Genomic DNA, 22118 nt, shown 5'->3' with positions numbered 1-22118 from the left:
GCTTGCACTTTAGTTCAACATATCCAATCTCAACTTGTAGAAATATAATGCACAGCCGATTTAGATTTTAAAACTTGTACTGATTACATGCTCTGACAAGCTTATGCCTAATATTGCAGCTTGTGTTGTTTGGCATGATATCAGAGAAGATGGCTAAAAAGGTGATCTGACATGATTTACAGATGCATACAACACGTTACCTAATATGACGAAATTAGGAAACGCACAATCATTATTTGGCTTGATAACATTTTTCTTAATATAGCAGGTGCACAATAGCCTGTAGAGTACAACCTTCACTGCGCTTAAAGGTTGAACGTTATAGGCAGCCGATTTGAAGCCAAAGGCATGGATCAATACCATCTCACCAAGGACTCTTGCAACTTGACTCATTCAGAGTATTTAGTGTTATTAAAGAGGTTTAAGCAATGACCTCCATTAATTTATCTAAATCATTAAATATAAAATTTGTGCCACTGTGGCAAAACATACAAGGTATCACCTAACAAGCCTCTTTGAGCCTTTAGTTCCTTTCAGAGGATTTTTAAAGCCTAATATTCTCTTTGACTTGTGCATGACACACAGCTACACAGACAAGGGCATGTGATCAACGGGGTGTCTCTTAGGCAATCAATGAAATAAAGACAGAGTTAGATATGAAAAATGCCAAGTGTTTACTGAAATACACACAGAAAGACACGTATGGTGTATTCTGTGTGTACAAACACAATCACTAGAGGAAGAGTGCTAAATCAATGAAAAAGAAGAAAAGAAAAAAAAAACAGATTGAAAGCAATTTCTAAAAGCCAGAGGGAGCAAAAAAGCAGCCCAAGAGTAAATACATGTCAAACCATCTGTCAGCTGATGTATCAGCTAGAGGCCATGGCAACAGGTCAAACAGGTACTTTAAACACACAACCACATGTGGACACACAACCCTCTGTGCACAAGCACACATCCACTGCATATACACAAGCACACCACATACAAACAGTGATAGAGAGAGACAGCTGTTGTCTGATTCTGCCTGGGAGCTGCAGCTCCTCAACACCACTGCCTGTTCCTCCATTATTCACCTCTAGGCCACAGAATGATTCCTCAATGTATAGCGTGGCTGAGAGGAAACGGCTGTCTTTGATGTTAAACTATCCCTAAACAACAGCATTTGCTGCCTATTCTCTATACAGCGGACAATGGCTGCAAGCACCGCAGCCTCTAAAACAGATAAATATGATCAAAGTAAAACCAAACCTGCCATATTTTTGAGAGTAATCAATATAATATAAAGGAATTATCAGTTGGCTGGCACACTAGAATAGCATTGTAGCACCCACCTCTAGAGTTTCCTGCAGCTTTTGACTTTTTAGCCCATTATTTTGATTCTGACCTTCACACACAAGGTATAGTTGCCTCTTACAGCTCTTGTTATACCTCCATGTATAACCAAAGGCAACAGTTTCCAGCCTCACGCAAGCTGAGTGCACTCTACCAGCCCAGCAATAAAGTGTGTGTGTGTGTGTGTGTGTGTGTGTGTGTGTGTGTGTGTGTGTGTGGGGGGGGGGGGGGGGGTGGGGGTGGGGTTATGTTTCTTGTAAGCTACGGCAAACCAAATTATAAAATGCAAGTGGACTTTTTGGATGTGTAAGCAGTCAACGGAGCACATGAATTCATTTTAAAAGGACCATTCTGCCTCCTTAACCCTACAACACTAACGTGAGTTTTGTAACACTGTCACTCTCATGTGGATGAAAATCACCCAACGTTAGTTGAAGGTTTATTTAGTTTGAACCTGATGTGACTAATGTTTTCTTATCTAAGTGAACAACCTAGCCCTCCAACAGATCAGAGACCCGTCCAGGGTGTACAGTGCCTCTTGCCCTTTGTCAACTGGAAGAAAATGCACAACTTTAAAATCTTTTTTTTTTTTGCTCCAGGTAAAATTATGCTCATGTGTAAGACTGATCCAAAACAGTGAAGCTGTAAAACCAAAAACAATGAGCTGACAGATACTAGAACGCATCATAGTGTTTGGAGGAACTGGGAGTAAAGGCACTGACTGATTTATTAGGTTCAGCTATACTTCAAGATCTCTACCAGTTGCCTGTGACCTCACTAGTTCAACTCACTTTTCCGTAGGCCATTTTCCTAAAGCCTAACAGACAGACTCAAAGACTCAACTCAGGTTAAGCCAATAGTAAGAGCTGAAATAACTTCACTGATCTCCCACTTTGAGACGAGCAAACAATGTCACACAGTATCTCTGAGAAGTCTCTTCTTGGGTATTGTAAGTGTAAAACAGCTTGAAGAGAAAACACTTCAAAAAATATCTGAACAGGGATGTTTTCCTTGTATTGGGACGTATTCAGTAGCAGAGTGTCCACTCACAGTGGTGTCTTTCACTTGCATTTAGGGTCATGCTGTGGTTCTTGGTGTATGCAGGAAAGGGAAAGAATGGTCAAACCCCCAAGGCCTGATGTAAACACTCTTAACCACATAATAGATTTGAAAACTTTCTATATTTCAGAGTATATACAAAAGAGTGATTCTCCAGTGAGCCTCTCTCTCAAGGACTGAGTGAGGGATGACAATAATACAAAAGTTATCTTTTCTGTCATCAGCTCAACTTAACATGTGTCATCTTGCTTCCTACTTAATCCTCAAGTTGTGTACTAAGAGACCTCAACAAGAGCTATTATAAGCACAATTTCTGTTTTCATAATTCTGCAGCACATCTGATAATTGGAGCAACAGTTCTGCTTTGGACCACCCACCTACCTTCAACGTGAAGTTTGTGCACAAGTTGTTCTGCCACGACAAATTCTGTTATTAGTGTGCATCTTACATGGGCTCTAACTTGCATCTTAAAACTGTTGTTTTTCATACTATGGTTCAAAGAAACTTACCAATCAGATATGCTCATATATGGTCCATTAGACCCAGGACTGCAACACATGCAGACCCTCCATTACATACAACCCATCATAATGGCAATTAAATGCTCCATTTGGCAGAGAGAGAAAAATAGTGAGCAGACAGGAGATGACAAAAGTGCTGTTAGACTTGAAATGAATATGCTTTTAGCTCTCAATATCATCCTCAATCATTTATTTGAGGGGAAAAAAAAAAAAAATCTTATAATTATTGGTGAATTGGGGGAAAAGACTTGGATAGAGTTACCTGTGTCCTGAACACACTTAGAGGCGGTTAGAAGAAACTGACTCACCAAGCAGCTTGTATCTCTTCCTGTGGGAGGCAGGGGTGGAGGAAGGGGTGGAGGAGGATAGGGCAGAGGTCTGGACCTTAGTCTGTGTCTGGATCTCACAACAACTCGATTGGGAAGGCACCTGTTCTGTAGCTGTGCTTCATTCACAGTACTTACTATTACAAGGACTCTGCTCTTTCCCATTACTTATAACTATCATCACTTGTTGTATTATGTTGGGCATCAAAGAACATTTGAACTATCAGTACAAAATAAAGAACTTTACATTGAGACAGGAGTAAAACAAAATGTGATAATGTCTAATTTTCATAATGATGTATTGACACAGTTTAATCAAATGAACCAACCTCTGCTTGTTTGCGCCACATGTCCAGGTTCTTCGCGCTGAGCTTTGGAGAAATGGTCCCATGCCTTTTGTTTGGAAGCAGCTTGGAATACAGACACAATCTGTTTCAACTGTAGCAGGATGCAGGGAAGGACCAGAGACCACCCAAAGACAGAGAGGGAGAGAGAGAGAGAGAGAGAAAGAAAGAGAGAGGACAGTTGGAAGGAGCAGAGGAGTGAAAAAGTGGAGTCAACTAGGGATGTAAAGAACTGTGTGTGTGCGTGCGTGCATTCATATGTATATGCATGTTTGTGTTTTACTTACCAGCTGATGCCAGCACATCATCTTACGGATGGGTGATCAGATAGTTCCCACAAGCAAAACTTAAATAAATCATACATTTGCTGCACAGCACCATTAAATTATATATGATGAACTGGTTTATGCAGAGCAAAGCCTGTTGCTCTTTAAGCTCTATAGAACAAATAGCTGATTTTGGTTCAGACTGAAACACAACTGGATTACTGAACTTGGCAGAGTCACTCGTAAAGCCCAAAGAATAAACTCTCCAGAAGTCTACCAAAGTCTTTCCAGAAGCAAGTCTTGTAATTCTGTTGCCATCTTGAAATGTTTCCAGCTGTTAATCAAATTAATCAGGACAAAAACTCTATCTACTTCACTTAGCTTCATACTACATAGCAAACAAATTACTGGGGGTTCAATGCATTTAACAGGTATGGTATAATTAAAACTGAGTGGGTTGTGATTAGCCAAATATAGCACTGTGTCTAACAAATTTTAACATATTAGGTTTAATCTTGACCCTGGGTGAAGAGAGCTATTCATATTTTTGTTTTTGCTGCCAGTTCAGTTCCTTTTAAATGCAAGTTGGACATATCACAGGTCGGACATATGACAGCTTTCCAGTCATAATTATATCTTGGATGCTGAAGTGCTATTTTAAAAACGAGAAATTATGGTAACTCTGATGTGATGTGAACAAGGCAAAGAGTACAGGCTCTCAGAGCTGCTAGGATAGCTGCAGACTTATTGTTTAATGAGGGACATTTTGCTCAGCAACTGCCAGTTGCCAAAAATAACCAAGGCTGACTCCAAGTCAGCTACTGTTGACCACTATGCAGCTCCACTGCAGACATGGGCTCTTAAGAACCTTGCCCAAGGACAACACATTGTTTAAGTAAGAAAGTTCCCGATCTATTTACCCTGTGCAGATGCCTTGCCTCTGTATATGCCATAAGCTTCAAGCCTTGCTGCTTAAACCTTTATACAACTGTAACTACAAAGTCATTTAAAGGGTAGAGACTCGAGCCTGGATTGAAGTGAGTGAGCTTCTTTGGGCCATCACACCTAATTAGCACCAGGCAAAAAGCCAGAACCTTTAGCTTTAAGATCTCCATTTATCCTACATACGATGTGTTTGGTGACATCTCCAAATGTCCAAATATATTCAGTCAGATTTTATCTTATGTGCAGTATATTAAGCAAGTGATTCCCCCATTCAGATACCTGTCTGTTGTCATGTGGATGGCTGATGGGGGGGATCTGTGTATCTCAGAAGCCCTAATTTACACAAAGGGGAGTCAATAAGACCACCAGTTAAGAGTGAGTGAGCGTGTGTGTTTGCAGAGTGATGAGAGATAGAAGAGTTGAAGGATCAATATCATCTTCCCAGCACCCTGTAATTTGATGGATCCAATCAGTGGTCAGGGCAAAGAGGAGGGACATGCTCAGACAGACTTCAGGCCTGTGAGCATATATGTATTTATACATTTTGTATACTACTTGTTATCAACATGGCAGAAAGTTTTTCAAATACAAGCTCTTCACTGCCAATTATCTTTAGAAAAGAAGCATTATTTCAGGAAAAGCAATATGCTTTTTGAGTCTTTTTCAGGACTTTGAGCAGAACTTCAAATGTAGTGAGGCAGCAGCAGAAGGTAACAGTGCAAAAACCTGGGCCTATAAAATTATGCTAGACTGCTGAGAAAAAGTATTTGCCCCTTTCCTGATTTCTTGTTTTTTGCATATTTGTCACACTTAAATGTTTCAGATCATCAAACAAATCACGACAAAGATAACCCAAGTAAATAGAAAATGCAGTTTTTACAGTATTTAAGACATTACATTTATTAAAGGAAAAAAAAAACCCACCTGGCCCTATGTGAAAAAGTTAAATTTCAACAGCTACACTCCAGCCTGATTACTGCCAGACTTATTGAATCAAGAACTCACTTATCTGATAAAATGAAATAGGTTAAAAGATCATCATGCTATTATCTAAAGAAACCCATGAACAGGTGAGAAACAAAGTAAGTGAAAAGGGTCATTTCTTTGGCTTTAACCTTTTTCTTTTATCCACAAATAGAGAAAACTTGGAACAGTGGGTTATGCACCTCTGAATGGCTCAAAAAACCTCCCAAAACAAAATGAAGGTTTTGGTGTGGGATAAATGAAAGTCCAGATTTAAATCATGTTGAGATGCTTTGGCATGATCTTAAACAGGCGGTTCATGTTCCAAACCCCTCAAATGTGGCTGAATTAAAACAATCCTGTAGAGAAGAGTGTGCCAAACGTCCTCCACAGTGATGTGTGTTATTGCAGTTTTTGCTGCCAAGGGTGGCACAACCAGTGACTAGGTTTGGGGGGCAATTACCTTTTCACACAGGTCCACATAGGTTTGAATAACTTTTTCCTTAATAAATAAAATGATTATTTAAAAACTGCATTTTGTATTTACTCAGGTTATCTTTAATATTAAAATTTTTCTCAGCACTGTATACGCAGCAATGGACACTAAAGATTAAGTGTGCATGTTTTTGTGACTTGGGTGAAGAAACCTTGTAAGGTCACATATTGCATCACAAACAGCTGTTATGACAAATAATACCTCCCCACGGGAAGCCAGTCTGAGTTATTGTGACAATGCTAAAGAAAACTTAGACAAAGTCACGAACTGGAATATGTTTGGCTGAAATAATTGAGGATGGCTAATGCAAAAACAACAGGTCTGCTTCTCCTTCTGTAGGTTACATAAATAATATATACCCACCTTCTATGTCTTGCATGTACATTATTTACCTAATGAGCAAAGTAAAACAACAGCTGCAAACTAATGGATGCCCTTAAGGATGTTTACACTTTATTTAACATGCAGGTGGTGACAAAGTGCTTCAGATTGTGGTGTAAATGAGCACCTGAAGAGCTAAAGCTGTCAAAGGTGGGTGCTGTGGGAACAGTGTTTTGCCTTTAGCTTTTTATCAACTTAAACAGGTAAAGTACACATTCCCTGTACGTGTTTGGCCTCCAGTGCATTCTAACAGAAAATGTGTTAGGCTACTTGCTACATTTGTCTGAAGGCGACCTTAATAACATTCCACCCCAACGTTTTCTTCCAACAACAATATCTGTACTTTTATTCTTCTGATGTTTTAAATATTCTGCATTTTAGAAGCAAGAAGAAAGGGAGCAGGAGCCTTACAGGAACATTGTTATTGTTAGGAAAGAAATTAAACTTACCTTTAAGCCTTTCTTCCAACAACAAATTAGTACAAGACAAAATGACATCTATGACAATATTAAACTTAACCTTTGAACCTGCCATGTGTAGGTATTTCGATTTGTATGCAAACACACACTCTGTACGTCATGTAAGAGACTGTGAACCATGTCATACTTACTTTTTAGTGGATTTCAGTTCTCCAGCCATACCAGGCTTGATTTGGATTCTGTCTTTGCCTAGCTTATAAGCTATTTACATTCACTGTGGGTGTGCAATCCTAAAACTTGCACTGAACCAAAAAAACCTAGCCAAAGAAAGATTTGACTCATGCCATCTTATCCTCTTCCTGCACATGTATCGCAGAACAAGGAGGTTACTTACAGTATACACAGTGGAAATATTGTAATATACATCCAAGTGTGTGTGTGTGTGTGTGTGTGTGTGTGTGACTAGCAACTCACATTGAGCCAGTATGCCAGCCAGCGCAGTCTTGAACTTGTCTTTGGCTTCTTCCATCTCTTTTTCATGCTGACTCTTCTCGCTCATCAGCCGACGGATGTGGCTGTTGGAGGACTGGATCATGGAGTAGAAATTGTTGGCATTTCTGCGGTTAACTTCACCTCGTTCAAGCCAGGTCAGGAGCACACGAACCGCTTCAGCAAACTTGCCGTCATCTGGACAAGAGAAAGAGTAAAAGTTAGATTCAGCCCAGAAAGCCCAGTCTCATGAAACAAAGGTGAGACGACGCAGAGCAGTCACCAAACACCAAGCATGATTATAAAAGCAAACTTCCCAGCATAATCCTATGAGGCTGCAATTTATGCACTGCTTTCTGGTTGGTAATAAATGTTTCATATGATAAACAGTGAAATGCAGATAATATAGCAGCATTAAAAACATTTTTCTCCTGTACCGAAAGTAGAAAAATTAAGGGAAGGGTTAATATGAGCAAGGCAAACAAACAAACAACAACAAAAAAAAACCTCATGAAAAATAAAACAAGGAAATATGGAAGGAAAATTGCACCGTTGGATGAAAGGAAAAAAACTTTTTATTATGACACATGGCCATATATTTGGAAACAAACAATATTGTAGACATCAATGACAGCTAAGGGAAAGGTAGAGGGAAGTTAAAAAAAAAAACACAAAAAATAAAACAAGGAAAAGTGGAAAGAAAATTGCACTGCTGGATGAAAAGGGGAAAAAATAATTTTTATTATAACACACAGCCATATATTTGAAACAAACAATATTGTACACTTCAGTGACAGCTAAGGGAGATGCACATAGAAGTTTTTTTAAAAAGGAGGGGGGCTGTGAAACCCATTTATAGGTGGTCTAGGTGAAAAGTTTCTCTATAGGTGTGTTGTCAATAAATGCAGGAGTTGGGTACAGCAATATAACTGGCTGGGAGAAACAGCTAAATCCGTTTTCCCCTTTGGGGAAGATTCAGGAAAAAGCAAAGCTAAATCTGAAGCAATAGTTGGGATAAAAGTTTTCACAACAGCAGCCCAAAGTGATCAGAAACAAATCCTTGGCTAGACTGGCACAGTGTTGGAGTTCTTCTCACCAAAGGCTGGGGAAGGGAGAGCTGAAAGAGACTCACGCAGATGGCTGAGAGGCACAAAGTCGCAGACATTTTGTTATTAGGCAACTATGACTGAGACCTGGAAGTGTCACTGCTCATTAGTGAAACAAGTTTATTCAGCCAGAAACTCGACAGAAAGCTGAGAACAGAGAGAAAGAGCTGAGAAGAAAAAAAATAGAGAGGATGAGCAGGGAGGAGAGTAGAAGAGAAAGGACAAGATAAGAGAGAAGCGTGTGCTGAGGGGACAGTAAACTAATATACTGTGTTTAACAGCCGTTCTGTAACATCTTTTGAAAGCAGATTTGTTAGAACATCAGAATTACTTTCTCAGATTTACCAGTTGCAGTTTAAGGCTGTTCCTGTAATGTCCTGCACTGGGAAATCCCTGCAAACACACATACTCAACTACTGTCATGCCTTATTCCCTAACTTGTCAGTTTATGGATTGCATGAATGAAGTCAGAGCCATGAGACCTATTTTTGTATTCTCTTAATAACAATGTGAGAAAAGGAAATAAATTTCTTCCACACATGACAGGTTTTTCCCTTCTGCCAAACTGCGTTTTTTATGTTTGCGCTCTCATATCCTGTATGCTTTTCATTCTACATGCTTCACAGATTGCCAGCATCCATGTCTACCTTTGATCTTGTCTCCCAGCTGGCTGCACTCATGCTCGGAGTAGTGGACAATGGGAGGAGGGGATGGTGGCCGGAGGCGATCTTCTTCCAGCTTGCGTCTATGACGCTCCTCTCTGGCCAACATGCGCTGGCGACATTCCCACTCATAGAGGTCATCTCTGGCCTGTGCGAAGTCAACATGGAGGCGACCAGTGTCTTTTTTGTCTGTGCTGGAACCCAAACGGATACGATAACCTAGGGAGGAAAAAAAATTGTAAATAAAACCAAAAAGTGGTAGAAAGATGTGGGAGGTGCATATGAAGCAGATGGACCAATGGCAAACTTACCAAGAGAAGTGAGGTATTTTGTGTACACAGTTTTAATGTCATTTTTATAGTGTCATGTGCAATCTGCAGGTGCATAAATGCCTGCTTAGTAACAGCATGATCACATGTATTATGAGTATGTTAGTCTACTGATTTCAGAAGTAGTCTAAACCACTGCTATGTTTTTCCAGTCTCATAAAGCCCCTAGTCTTATTAGTTACTTTATAGTTGAGAACATCGGGGGGGGAGTAAAGGGTAACGTGACATCTGTCATCAAATTTTGACTGTCACGGTTCCACTGCACAATGCAATGCATGACTACATCTAACTGTCAACTTCACATTTCCTGTTTACATCAGTTTCTCATTAAACTGTGTTTATTTTTCTATGATACTCTATTAGTCTTACACCTTCTACGCTGCTCACAAAAAGGAGAAAAAAAATTATTTAAGTTACATTTGATTGAACTGAAAAGCACTACATTTAAAAAGGAGTGTGACACTAAAAAGGTGTGTGAAGTCTGTACCCACTGGGGATTCCCTCTGTGCTAACAGTGAAACACTTTCCCTCACTTTAAACAATGTGTATTTAGACAATTTCACAGAAATTGTTTTATTGGGGCCTACCTGTTCATTCACCTCTAACGTGACCTCATCATTACTCTCTTTTGTTAGATCCCTTAGTTTGAGAAGATATATTAGCTGTAGGGTTTCTGGAGTACAGAAGGCCTGCATCCTTTTGGGAATACACAAGGGAGACTTAGAGAGGCCAATTACTTCTCTAGTGGCACTGAAAGACCACAATATCCCTCATTACTCCCTCTTCTCCTCACTACTTCCCACTTATCCCCACTCTCCCCTCCTTACTCAATTTCCACTAATGGCTGGTTGTGGACTAAAGTGAAATCTGGCCCATTTTGTGATTTAATTGCTTTGAAATGATCAGAGAGAGCATCCAATGTGTGTTTTCTGTTGCACATGTGCAAGAGTGTGTTTTCCAACTGAACAAAGTAATGATGTTCAGTGTGATTTACTGATAGGCCCAACATCCTCTCATCAAAAGGAAAATAAAAGGGGGTGAAAGAGTGCTGGATGCCAACAAAAGCAGGAAAAGAAATGAGCGCGAGTTCAGGGGTTTCTGCTCCTGTCTGCTGTTACTGCTTCAAGCTCCCAATCTACCACTGCTTCAATATTTCATATAAGGAGCTCTTGGTGTGCTGGGGCTGCCTGAGTGGGTGTCATTTCTGGGTACAGTTGTTTGCACAGGGTGCGTGTGTGCACGTGAGAACGTGTGTGTGTGTGTGTGTGTGTGGGGGGGTATTATTTATGGGAGAACTGCATGGCTCTGTCATCTCTCTAATATATGGACCTCCATTCCCACATCTCACTGTAAGAGTACAGGCAGACGAGATCAAGGGATCTCTCATTCAAACTCATTCTCACACACCTGCCTGCCTGAACATACAATAAGGCAGCGAATATTTCTGAATTGGGTGCTGGGTTAAGTTTTTTTTTTTTATATACATATAAGAGTCCATAAGCCATGGTTAGCAGAGATGGGGTGGTGGGAGGTTTGTTAGTTGTTTTTCTTTTTTTTTTTTTTCATTTTTGCCTTAATGGTAAATGTTTAAATGTTTTTTCTTTTTTTGTTGGAGCCTCTGGTAGGCTGTAGTTGAAGTTTCCACTGTTGCCCTAAATTTGTTAATAGGGAAAAACCAGTAGTGAATGTAAATTTCATTTCAGAATGATCTTTTAGTGCTCTACCCAATGAAGCATTCTTAATAATCAAATGCCCTTTTTTGGTACAGCCAGAAGGTTTAACCTGTTTCTTCTGCCCCGCTGATACTAGAGGTAAGTAGAAAATTACAAGACTTCTTTGAGCTGATAGGAAGGGAACAGTAACTCAAATAATCACTTATTACAACCAAGGTATGCAGAAGAGCATCTCTGAACACACAATGCCTCGAAGCAGATGGGCTACAGAAGCAGAAGACTGCACCAGGTGCCACTCAGCTATGAGCAGGTAAATGAGGCTACAATTCACACAGGCTCACCAAAACCGATAACAGAGGACTGGAAAAAACTTGGTTGGTCTGGTGAGTTTCAATTTCTGCCCCAACATTCAGATTGAAGGATCAGAATATGGTGCAAACAACATCAATCCTGCCTTGTCAGCAGTTCAGGCTGGATGTGGTGTAATGGTGTGGGGGATATTTTCTTGACACACTTTGGGCCCCTTAGTACCAAATGAGCATCATTTAAACACCACAGCCTATCTGAGTACTGCTGCTGACCATGTCCATCCCTTTATCACCACATGGTAACCATCTTCTGATGGCTACTCACAGCAGGGTAACATGCCATGTCACGAAGCTCACATCATCTCAACTGGTTTCTTGTACATGAAAATGAGTTCACTGTACTCAAACAGCCTCCACAGTCACCAGATCTCAATCTAACCAAGCACTTTTGGGATGTGGTTGAAGGGGAGATCTGCATCACACCTGTGCAGCCAAAATAATCTGCAGCAACTCTGTAATGCTATCATGTCGATATAGACCAGAATCTCTTCTAGCAACTCATTGAATCTATGCCATGAAGAATTAGGGCCGTTCTGAAGGCAAAAACCGGCTACTAGCAAGGTGTACACACAGAGTTTGTGTTTAACTTTTAGCAAGGGTCTCAATGTTTTCCAACACTGTTTGGTTTGTTTGTGACAGAATTTGACCAAAGTACTGAAGTGCTCCAATTAAGTCATATAATATTGTCCATAAAGATAAGAATGGCAGTAGGACATCTACATGCTCATAATGTGACTATTCACGTGGTACTTTAAATAATAAATAAAATTAAGATTTTAAACGTATGACCTCTTACCAGACAGGAAGAGAGCCTTGTCCACAGTAGACTCCTCTGCAAATCTGATATGGCAGAAGTTCTTCTTGCTTTTGCGTATGGCAGTGATATCGCCACACTGTCCAAAGACCTCCATGATGAGCTGCTCTGTGGCATTCTCTGGCAGGCCACCGACAAACACTGTCTTACACCCTGGAGGCCGTTCTCTTGTGGCTGGAGGGGGAAGGTCTGTGATAAAGAAGAGTATTTATCACTATGTGTGACAAGGCTGCAAAAACCAACCCGAATAATGCAAGTAAAAGGGCAATTGGTAGATAGCACTTCTTAATGTTAGGGGTTCAAAAACAGACTGCATCGTTTCTCATTCATACACACACACACACACACACACAGTCATTGGTGTGTGAACTTACAACACAGACAACCCAAGAATATCTATCCATCCATCTTCTTCTGCTTATCCAATTCAGGGTTGCGGTGGGGCTGGAGTCTATCCCAGCTGTCATAAGGCGAGCGGCAGGGTACACCCTGGACTGATCGCCAGTCTATCGCAGGGCTAACGCAGTGAGACAGAGCTATTCACACCTATGGGCAATTTAGAATTACCAATTAACCTAACCCCACTAACTGCATGTCTTTGGACTGTGGGAGAAAGCTGGAGTACCTGGAAAGAACATACAAACACCACATAGAAAGGCCCCAGTCAGATGGATTAGTACCCAGGACTTTCTTGCTATGAGGCAACAGTGTTAACCACCGTGCCAACGTGCTGCCCTCATTATAATTCTTACCCAAAAATAATTCAGCTAAAACAGTTAGTAAAGCTGAAAACAATACATGCTATTGATTGTATTTTGCCAGAGAAGAGTGTTTTTCTTCAAACTTCAGTGAAAGCATTATGCTGCTTGTAAATAATAATAAAAAAAAAAATTGTACTTTTATCACTTTATTATAAAAATGTATTTTTCAGCTTTAACGTTAAAAGTATTTTTTCTGTCCTGTATATTAAACATGCATACAGGTTAAAAATATAGATAAGAATACAAGAGAACTAAAGGCAACCATACAAATAAGAACTGGTTTATCATGTAAATAAAAATATCTACTAAAAATAATGTAAGCGAAGTCTCTTGGCGCAAAAATGAAATGCAAAAATGAAACTCATTATAATTAAGCATCCCATCACCAAATAATGAAAAGACAGACAAAAGGAAATACAGGCATAAATGAAAAATCCCCCCAGAAAAGGCTTCCACATTTAGGCTGAGAAAAATAAGGGCCAGATCACGTCCACGCTAAAGAGGAAGATGACATCTGTATATAATACAAGCAAAGACCAAATTCTGAGGGCGATGCTGCACATTTCCAATTTAGTCATATTTAAAACATAGCACTCATGACCTAAAAAAAATTATAAAGCTTAATGTATGAATAATGACACCTTGGAGCAATATGCTCATATAGTTTTTTGTTAGAGAAACTGAAATATCAAACCATCCCATCCATGAAAATGAAATCCTATTGGCCCCAAAGTGACAGATCCCTTAATGTGGAAGGTCTCTTGCACTGCAGAAATCACTTATTCATCACAGATGAATGTTGACTAATTTAATCTCCAATAGATCAGGCTTCTCATCCATGATGAATATGATTAGCAGGGTCTATAAGAAGTGAACCAGCTAATCAGTGTAACACAGAGGATGCTGTATTTCTACAGTAGATGTCTACTAGGAAGCCTCTGCTATGCCTTTGCAACTGGGGGCTGAACTTGGTTGGATACCCGAGATATATGATGACGGTTGATTGGATCATGTTGGTACTGGTCAAGGAGCTTAAAACTAAATACTAGTTTTAGTATTTAGCTGTATTTAGTTAAAACTAAATACAGCTTTCCTCATATTTTAATTATTTTACCATATCTATAGGTGCTTGCGATTTCTGTGTGCTTTGTGTTTTTCATACTGTGTTTTACTATTCAACAGATGCACAACTAATTACTCTTAAGACACCCCCCCCACCACCAAAGTGATGCATTGATGATTGTAAAGCAAGAGCTCAAACATAAATGAAAGCTCTGGATTCACTGCTCCGTCTTCAATCCAACCCTGTTCTATAGTACAAGAGTTGGGTGATGAAAGAATGAATGAGCAGCTGTGAAACTGCTCAGCAGGGTGGCTGATCTCATTTTGCAAAACAAAGTAAACTGGTAATGGGCTCATTCTACAGTCTCACATTCAGCAAGGTGCAATGTTTGGAGGTTTTCGTAACTATTTATATTTAGATAAACAGTTTAAACACTCATACACCCTAATTACTAATACAGTACCCGTCAAAAGTTTGGACACACCTTCTCATTCAATGTTTTGATTTTTTTCATACATTGTAAATTAATACTGAAGTTATCCACACTATGAAGGAATGCAGAAGGAATCATGTAATAAACTTTAAAGTGTTAAACCAGGTTTAAGATTCTTCAAAGTTGGCACCTTTTGTTTTGATTACAGCTTTGTACACTCTTGGCATTCTCTCAATCAGCTTCATGAGGTCATCACCTGAAATGGTTTTCCAACAGTCTTGAAGGAGTTCCCAGAGGTGCTGAGCACTTGTTGGCTGCTTTGTCTTCAGCTCAACTCATCCCAAACCATCTCAACTGAGTTTAGATCAGGTCATCTGACACAACACTCCATCACCCTCTTTCTTGGTCAAATAGTCCTTACATAGCCTGGAGGTGTGTTTGGGGTCATTGTCCTGTTGAAAAATTCAATGATGGTCCCACTAAGCGCAAACCAGATGGGATGGTATGTCGCTGCAGAATGCTGCGGTAGCCCTGCTGGTTAAGTGTGCCTTGGATTTTGAATAAATCGCCAGCAGTGTCACTAGTAAAGCGGTCCTGATGAGAGCCAGTTTCATCATAACGTTTGATGGTCTTTATGACTGCACTTGAGAATAATTTCAAAGTTCTTGAAATTTTTTGGATTGATTGACCTTCCTTTCTTAAAGTAATGATGGGACTACCTGAATAATAAAGGTTAAAAAAAATGGACTGTCATTTTTCTTTACTTAGCTGAGTAGTTCTTGTCATAATATGGATTAGAACATTACTCAAATAGAGCTATTCATTGTATACCAACTCTACCTCTTCACAACACAACTGATGGTCTCAAACACATTAAGTGCAGTTTTAATGCTGAAGTTACTTGAGTATGCAAAAATGCAAGAAAACAAAATCCCTGTCGAGGCAGGAGCAAAGTCCAAAATCCAAAAGCCAGGGAAAACACAGAAGGAGCTTGCAGGAGCACTGATGATGACGCGACAAAGGGCAGGTGAAAACGCAGGCAATATATACACACGAGGTAACAAGACAAGAGGAAACAGCTGTGAAGAACAGGTGGACTGAGTGACCCTAATGAGACAGGGGAAGTAAAACCGAACACAACACACAGGGACAGGAAACTGTCAAAATACAACAGGAAAAGACCAAACATGATACAAACATGGACTTGATGCAACACGGGGAATACTAAATATAGCACATACGAGACAAGGGATGATGACACAGAGGGACAAAACAGACACTGGAACACAGAGATGTGGGGAAGACAAGAAGAACAAAGGGAAACTGGAATGAAGTACAATAACTATAACTAATAACTGGATTCAGAAAACCACAAACAAGAATCTAAACTACAAGCAAACATGAAACACAACAGAAATACAACCAAAAAAACCTCACAGAAAGTAGTCATTTATGAGTTATGTTCTTAATAAATTTGTGACTTATGAGGGATAGTACTACAAGAATAGACATTCTCCCTTAACAGCACTCAGTACAATCACCACGGCCTCAATATAACACATTTTGAACTCAACTTTCATTTTGACATGCTGTTTGGTTGGGTTTAGGAACCAAAACAACTTGTTTAGGCTAGGTTAACATACAAGACCATACAAAGAGTAATTTTCAGGGTAACTTATTCATCTCAGGTCTTTTACATAATCTGTATTGCTTTCTGTTATCACTGATTACAATGGACGATAACTGCCCACTAATCTTTGTAGTTAGTAGATTAGGGCTGTTAATGACCATCCCAATGATCAGAAGTGATAATGAGAAATCAATGGCCAGTTAACATCCAGACTGGGTGCACACACAGATAAAAGTTAAAAATCTGCGTGATCCTACACAACAAAAAAGCTCTGTCAGATGAAAATTATGCAGCAAGTTGATGCAGTACATTGGTTCATAGCCTTGAACAATCGGAGCCTCTTTCAACTGATTTTCAGAAAATCTCTGAAGTGGATGGTTATTAAAAAGGGGCAGTTCTATGTGTACTGGCTGTTTTCTTGTTTAACTGCAAAGGAATAAACCTTGTGCATTTTTAATGTGTTTAAGGTATTAGGAATAGAAGCTGTGTAAAAAGGATTTACTGGGTTCAGGGAAGGTAACTTTAGAGTAGGTAGTAGTTTCTTAGTTAAGTACAAGACATTATCAGCTAGGACGCTGATAATGTCTTGTGAGTTACTTGGAGACTATTAATACTTGTTATATTTATTTACAATAATTAAGCATATGTTATTAGGGAAGACTGACTATTTTTGTGGTGGTGCTATAACCTTATAAGGCATATTAAAATGTAATCATGTACAACTTCATTGCTTACCATCAATAACAAGTAATTTCTGAATGGCCTAGCAGCTTTACAACATGGTCATGCAGAATAAAGGACAAACAAGTGCTTCATAATGTCTAATAAAAAGAGCCAACTGGCTATGCACTCTAATAATAACTAGGTGAATTGTGAAATTTAACTCAGACACAGTTTAAAGCCTTGCTCTAGGCAATAATAAACTTTACATTGCTAACTGTTCCACTGTTTAGTTATTATAAATACAATATACTGGAGCATATAATAGACAAGGAAGAAAAAAAGTTAGGGGAAGGAAGTCTAGCTGTGAAAACATAACGATCCAAAGTCAGAGTTTTCTTTTGGCTAAAAAGCTTTATCAGCTCATAATCCCCTGCTGTCAGAACTCCTTGTACTTGCATGCAGCACTCTGAAGAGCTACAAACAAACTTTATGTCCCGGAGCCTGAGCCAGCACCATCACTTTCTTTTAATTTTTCCCCCGTATATCTCTCATACCTTTACACACAGGCTCCCACAACCCATCCCTCCCCGTGCCTCTCTTTTTCTTTAAATGTGACCGTTAAAGCAAAACATTGACTGTTTCATTCCTTGACCTCTAGAGTTGGCGGATTAGACTAGTTTTTCAGTTGAGATGGACAGAAAAAGTAAAGGCAGAGCAGAAAAAAGCTGCGATAGCACGAAAATGCTTTGTTGGCGGATGCAACAAAGAGTTCCAAATTAACTGACCTTTTCGGTCCACGAGTGGCTGATGGAGCAGGGAGGACAGAGAAGGGAGAACAGGTGCAGTGCAGAAATAACCTAATGTGACATGTTGTAACTTATCTGAGAAAATACAGTGGAAAACCTCGGTTATTTTGGCTTAAATCTGTTAATTTCTGTGTATCTTTTAAAACTTAGCAGGAGTGAAATCATTTTGTAATACCCTTGGCTGCCTGCTGTGCTACTGAACTGCACTGTTTATCACAATAGAACATTTTATGCAAATGAATTAGAAACAACTCTCCAGATGAGCCATTTGTGATTTCCAGATTACAGTAAATACATGATATCATAGAGGACATCAAAGCATTTATGAACAGTGCAAGTGATTGCATTTTATGCAAATACAATAAGCAAGTGAACCTGAGGCTAAGGAAACATAGGAAGAGGATGGATCGAGCAGCTTTTGCAGTATCTTTTGTGGAAATCATACCACATAAATAATTTTTTTAAGGCTTTATGTGTTTTAGACAATGCACACAAAGGAAAGGAGGATAGACGGGAAGAAAGAGCAAAGGGAAAAAAATGAAAGAAACTACCGTATTTTCCGGAGTATAAGTCGCACTTTTTTTCATAGTTTGGCTGGGGGTGCGACCTATACTCCGGAGCGACGTATATGTGACATTTATAACACATGAACCAAAATACTCCAGCCACTTGACATCTCCGTGAACCGGAGCTTTAAGGCAGTCTTGCGTAACCTGTGGGCGCAGTGGATGATGGATGGAGAGCACAGCTTAACGGCAACTGGGAGAATGCGCCACCCAACTTTCCTGGAAGTCATTGGATGGATCAAGAAAACATGGGCTTCAGTGACAAACCATCCTGTTGGGATTCAGAAAGGCTGGAATAATTGGAACTGCAGCTGACGACGAGTCTGACTAACGCGACACAGAAGAGGAAGCGGCGCTTCGTCTACGGAGTGTACGGAATTGTTTAGAAGTGACACCGAGGATGAAGAATTCAATGGATTGATGGTTTGGTTAACTTGTTAGTATGTTCTTTATGCTATGGTTATCTGAATAACTTAATGTTACGTTAACATACCGAACACGTGTTCGTTGTGCGTCATGTAGCTGAATGTGCTACGTTAGCATAACGTAGGCGTAACCGTGTTCGTCCTGTTCTTTAATCCATTATTATTTTAAATTGCCGTTCAAGATGGAATTTCTGCTCTGGGTCTCGGATTCTAGCAACCCCCCCCCCCCAAAAAAGTGCGACTTATAGTCCGGTGCGACCTATATATGTTTTTTTCTTCTTTATTATGCATTTTTTGGCTGGTGCGACCTATACTCCGGAGCAACGTATAGTCCGAAAAATACGGTAAACTGAATTTTAACAGGTTAAAAAGAACAAATAAAAAAAAAAAAACATAAAACACTGCCTCAAAATAACCCTGTGATTTTCTATTGTATTAGATAAAATTACACATACAGTTACATGGAGGTGGCTGTAAAGCAAACAGACTGGCTAATTTTTAGTCCAACCCTGTCCCAGATGCCTGCTGTCTGTATGACCACCCAGTGGTTTGCTACACTCTCACTGGTTATTTGCAATCCATCATCTTGACTGCCCAGAAACCTTTTCATGGTCTGAGAAGATGCTGCAGAGAGGATGCTTCATCCCTCAAAGGGCTATAATTCACAAGATAAACTACATCTAGACACAATTAAGTACCCATGCTTAGGTTCATTCATATCAAACAATAAGAACTAACCCATATACATGGTAAAAGATAAATGGACTGATTCTTATCTAGCACTTCTCTACTGTACATGAGCACTCAAAGCTCTTTATACATGTCTTATTCACCCCTTCACGCGCACATTAACACAAGCACGTTCTATGCCTAAGTGCTTTCTATCTAACATTCACACACACACAATCACACTCTGATGAACACATTGGGAGCAACTTGGGATTCAATATCTTGCCCAAGGATACTTTGGCATGCAGACTGGAGCAGCCAGAAATCGAACCACCAACCTTCCAATTAGCAGATGACCTACTCTACATCCTGACACACAGCCACCTCAAGCTTACAGCACCTGGTATTCCCAGGCGGTCTCCCATCCAAGCACAAACCAGGCCCAACCCTGCTTAACTTCTGAGATCAGACGAGATTGAGTGTGCTCAGGGTGGTACGGCTGTAAGCCGTGAAGATTTAGAATGGAGAAAATGGCACAACTCTCTCACAACTGAACACAGAGACCCTCACATCAGTCTCTGTTGATAATTAGTTTGGTTTCATTACAGTGGTTTGCGACTACTGTCTGAAGAAATTTTGACGCAAACAGTTATGTGCAATGAAAATATGGTCATTTTCAATGGAGGTGTGCTTGTAGCGCACAAGACTGACCCGAAATCCATCAAGAACTACATCAAGAAACTGAAACAAACAAGCCAACTAAAAGCTTCTGAGCATCCTTCCTAAATATTTTATACTGAATGTGTTTATATGTAGAACTGGTACACACCACATGAATACTCAAAAACTCTTTAACCCCTTAACTGGCAGCAAATAAAATCACCTGAAACAACTACATAACACCCTCTGGTTATTATTGGCTCTGAACAACCCATTTCATAGCCTATTAATCGGCTGCGTCTGGTCCGCGGGCCGAATGAAGTGCATTTATATGGCAGGCTAGACCCGCCCATTTTGACTAACACCTCATTCGGCCAATAATGTTAAGAAATGGGTTTCCCAGAGCCAATAATACTCAGAGGGCGTCACGTAGCTTTGTCAGGTGATTTGGTGCAGCCAGTTACATGATTGGCCGAATGACGTGTCAATAAAAATGGGAGGGTCTAGCCTGCCATATAAAAGAGACTACAAACGGCCCGTCACCGGGCCCTTGCCAGTTAAGGGGCTACAAGGTCTCTCGCACCACTCTCAGAGGTTTGGATAAGAAAGACAGTTATCACTGAAGTGGGTCCATAGATCCAAATATTTGGAGTTGATCCTTTGTAAAACATTTGGGGGGGCAGAGACGGTGAACCAGTGATCAATAATGAATTGGGAGGGTTTGACTGAAGTCAAGGAGGAGGATGCAATGAGAATAAGGGCTTGATGAGGATGAACACTGATGGTAAGGCTATGCACACTTAACAGATAGATGAGAGAGAGAGAGTGCAAGAGCTGGGGGAGGGCTGAAAGGGTAGTTGTTGCTCAGCAAAAAAGGTCAGTGAGCGAGGATGCTGCATGCGGTGTCAGGTTGAGTGTATGCAGCTAGAGGGTAATGACTACTTGTGATGGACACCATATGCAGCCTTGTTGCCAAGATGCAAGTGCTTTCCTGTGATATTTGCTTAACACCTCAATGCAGCTAATGCCAGTGTTTGTTTCCCTGTAACAGCTCAAACCATTTGCAACAATAACACAGCTCTGGTTCCAAGCAGCAGCAGCCTTAGTTATAAAACGAATGGGACTACTGTACCAGAGGTCCCTACACATTCCATTTACAGCAAGCTTTATACTGGCTCAATGCTGAAGTATAATCCAATCCAACTGTATGATATGTTCTCTGGGTAAACACATGACAAAGACTTCAAACAACTTCATCTCTTAACGATTTGTCCCAACCAGCACTGTTTTGCATCTCAAAGCACCTTTGACAGCATGCAGTATGAAATAATGATTCAGTGCTATTACAACGTTCTCCTCTCACTCACCCGTCAGTTCTGCCATACTGGGAAAACAACACAGCTTTAGTGAGACAGATGCTAAAAGATCATATTCTTAAAAATAAAACTTACTGCCATTTTACATTTTTTTGATATGAAAGACTGGGCCAACTTTTTTTCTGCTAAAAAATATCTATATATACACTGGCAGAAAAACAGTCTAAGTAAGGTATTTGACCCACGATTTTCTACTGCTGCCTGTAGATTAAACTTTGTTTTGGCTGTAGAGGTCCCCAGATATATTCCACGTCACGTCCAGCCCTGTCCTACAGCTCACTAACGGAGATCGTGAGAATTAGGCGGGATATTCATCGATCAGCCACAACATTAAAACTAATGACACGTGAAATTAATAACATTGATTATCTCATAAAAATGGCACCTTTCAGGGTTGGGACATAATAAGCAGCAAGCGAAAAGTCAGGTTTTGAAATTAATGTGTTGGAGACGGGAGAAAATGGGTATGTGCAAGGATTCAAGCAACTCTATGGCAAAACTGTGATGGCTAGACAACTGCTGAGAGCAACTGCAAAATGACAGGTCTTGTGGGGTGAAGTTAGTACCTTC

General features: G+C 40.0%; 2 pseudogenes; both read right to left on the bottom strand.

The window, feature by feature from the left end:
• Nucleotides 1-22118, bottom strand: part of LOC115787150 (ecto-NOX disulfide-thiol exchanger 2-like) — a 196684-nt pseudogene that overhangs the window by 5641 nt on the left and 168925 nt on the right.
• LOC115787521 (uncharacterized) lies at nucleotides 19901-20019 on the bottom strand (annotated as a pseudogene).

Source organism: Archocentrus centrarchus, chromosome 10 (genome assembly GCF_007364275.1).
Source record: "Archocentrus centrarchus isolate MPI-CPG fArcCen1 chromosome 10, fArcCen1, whole genome shotgun sequence".
Lineage (NCBI taxonomy): Eukaryota > Metazoa > Chordata > Actinopteri > Cichliformes > Cichlidae > Archocentrus > Archocentrus centrarchus.
The sequence above is the reverse complement of the archived record's forward strand: the minus strand, read 5'-3'. Positions and strand labels throughout refer to the sequence as shown.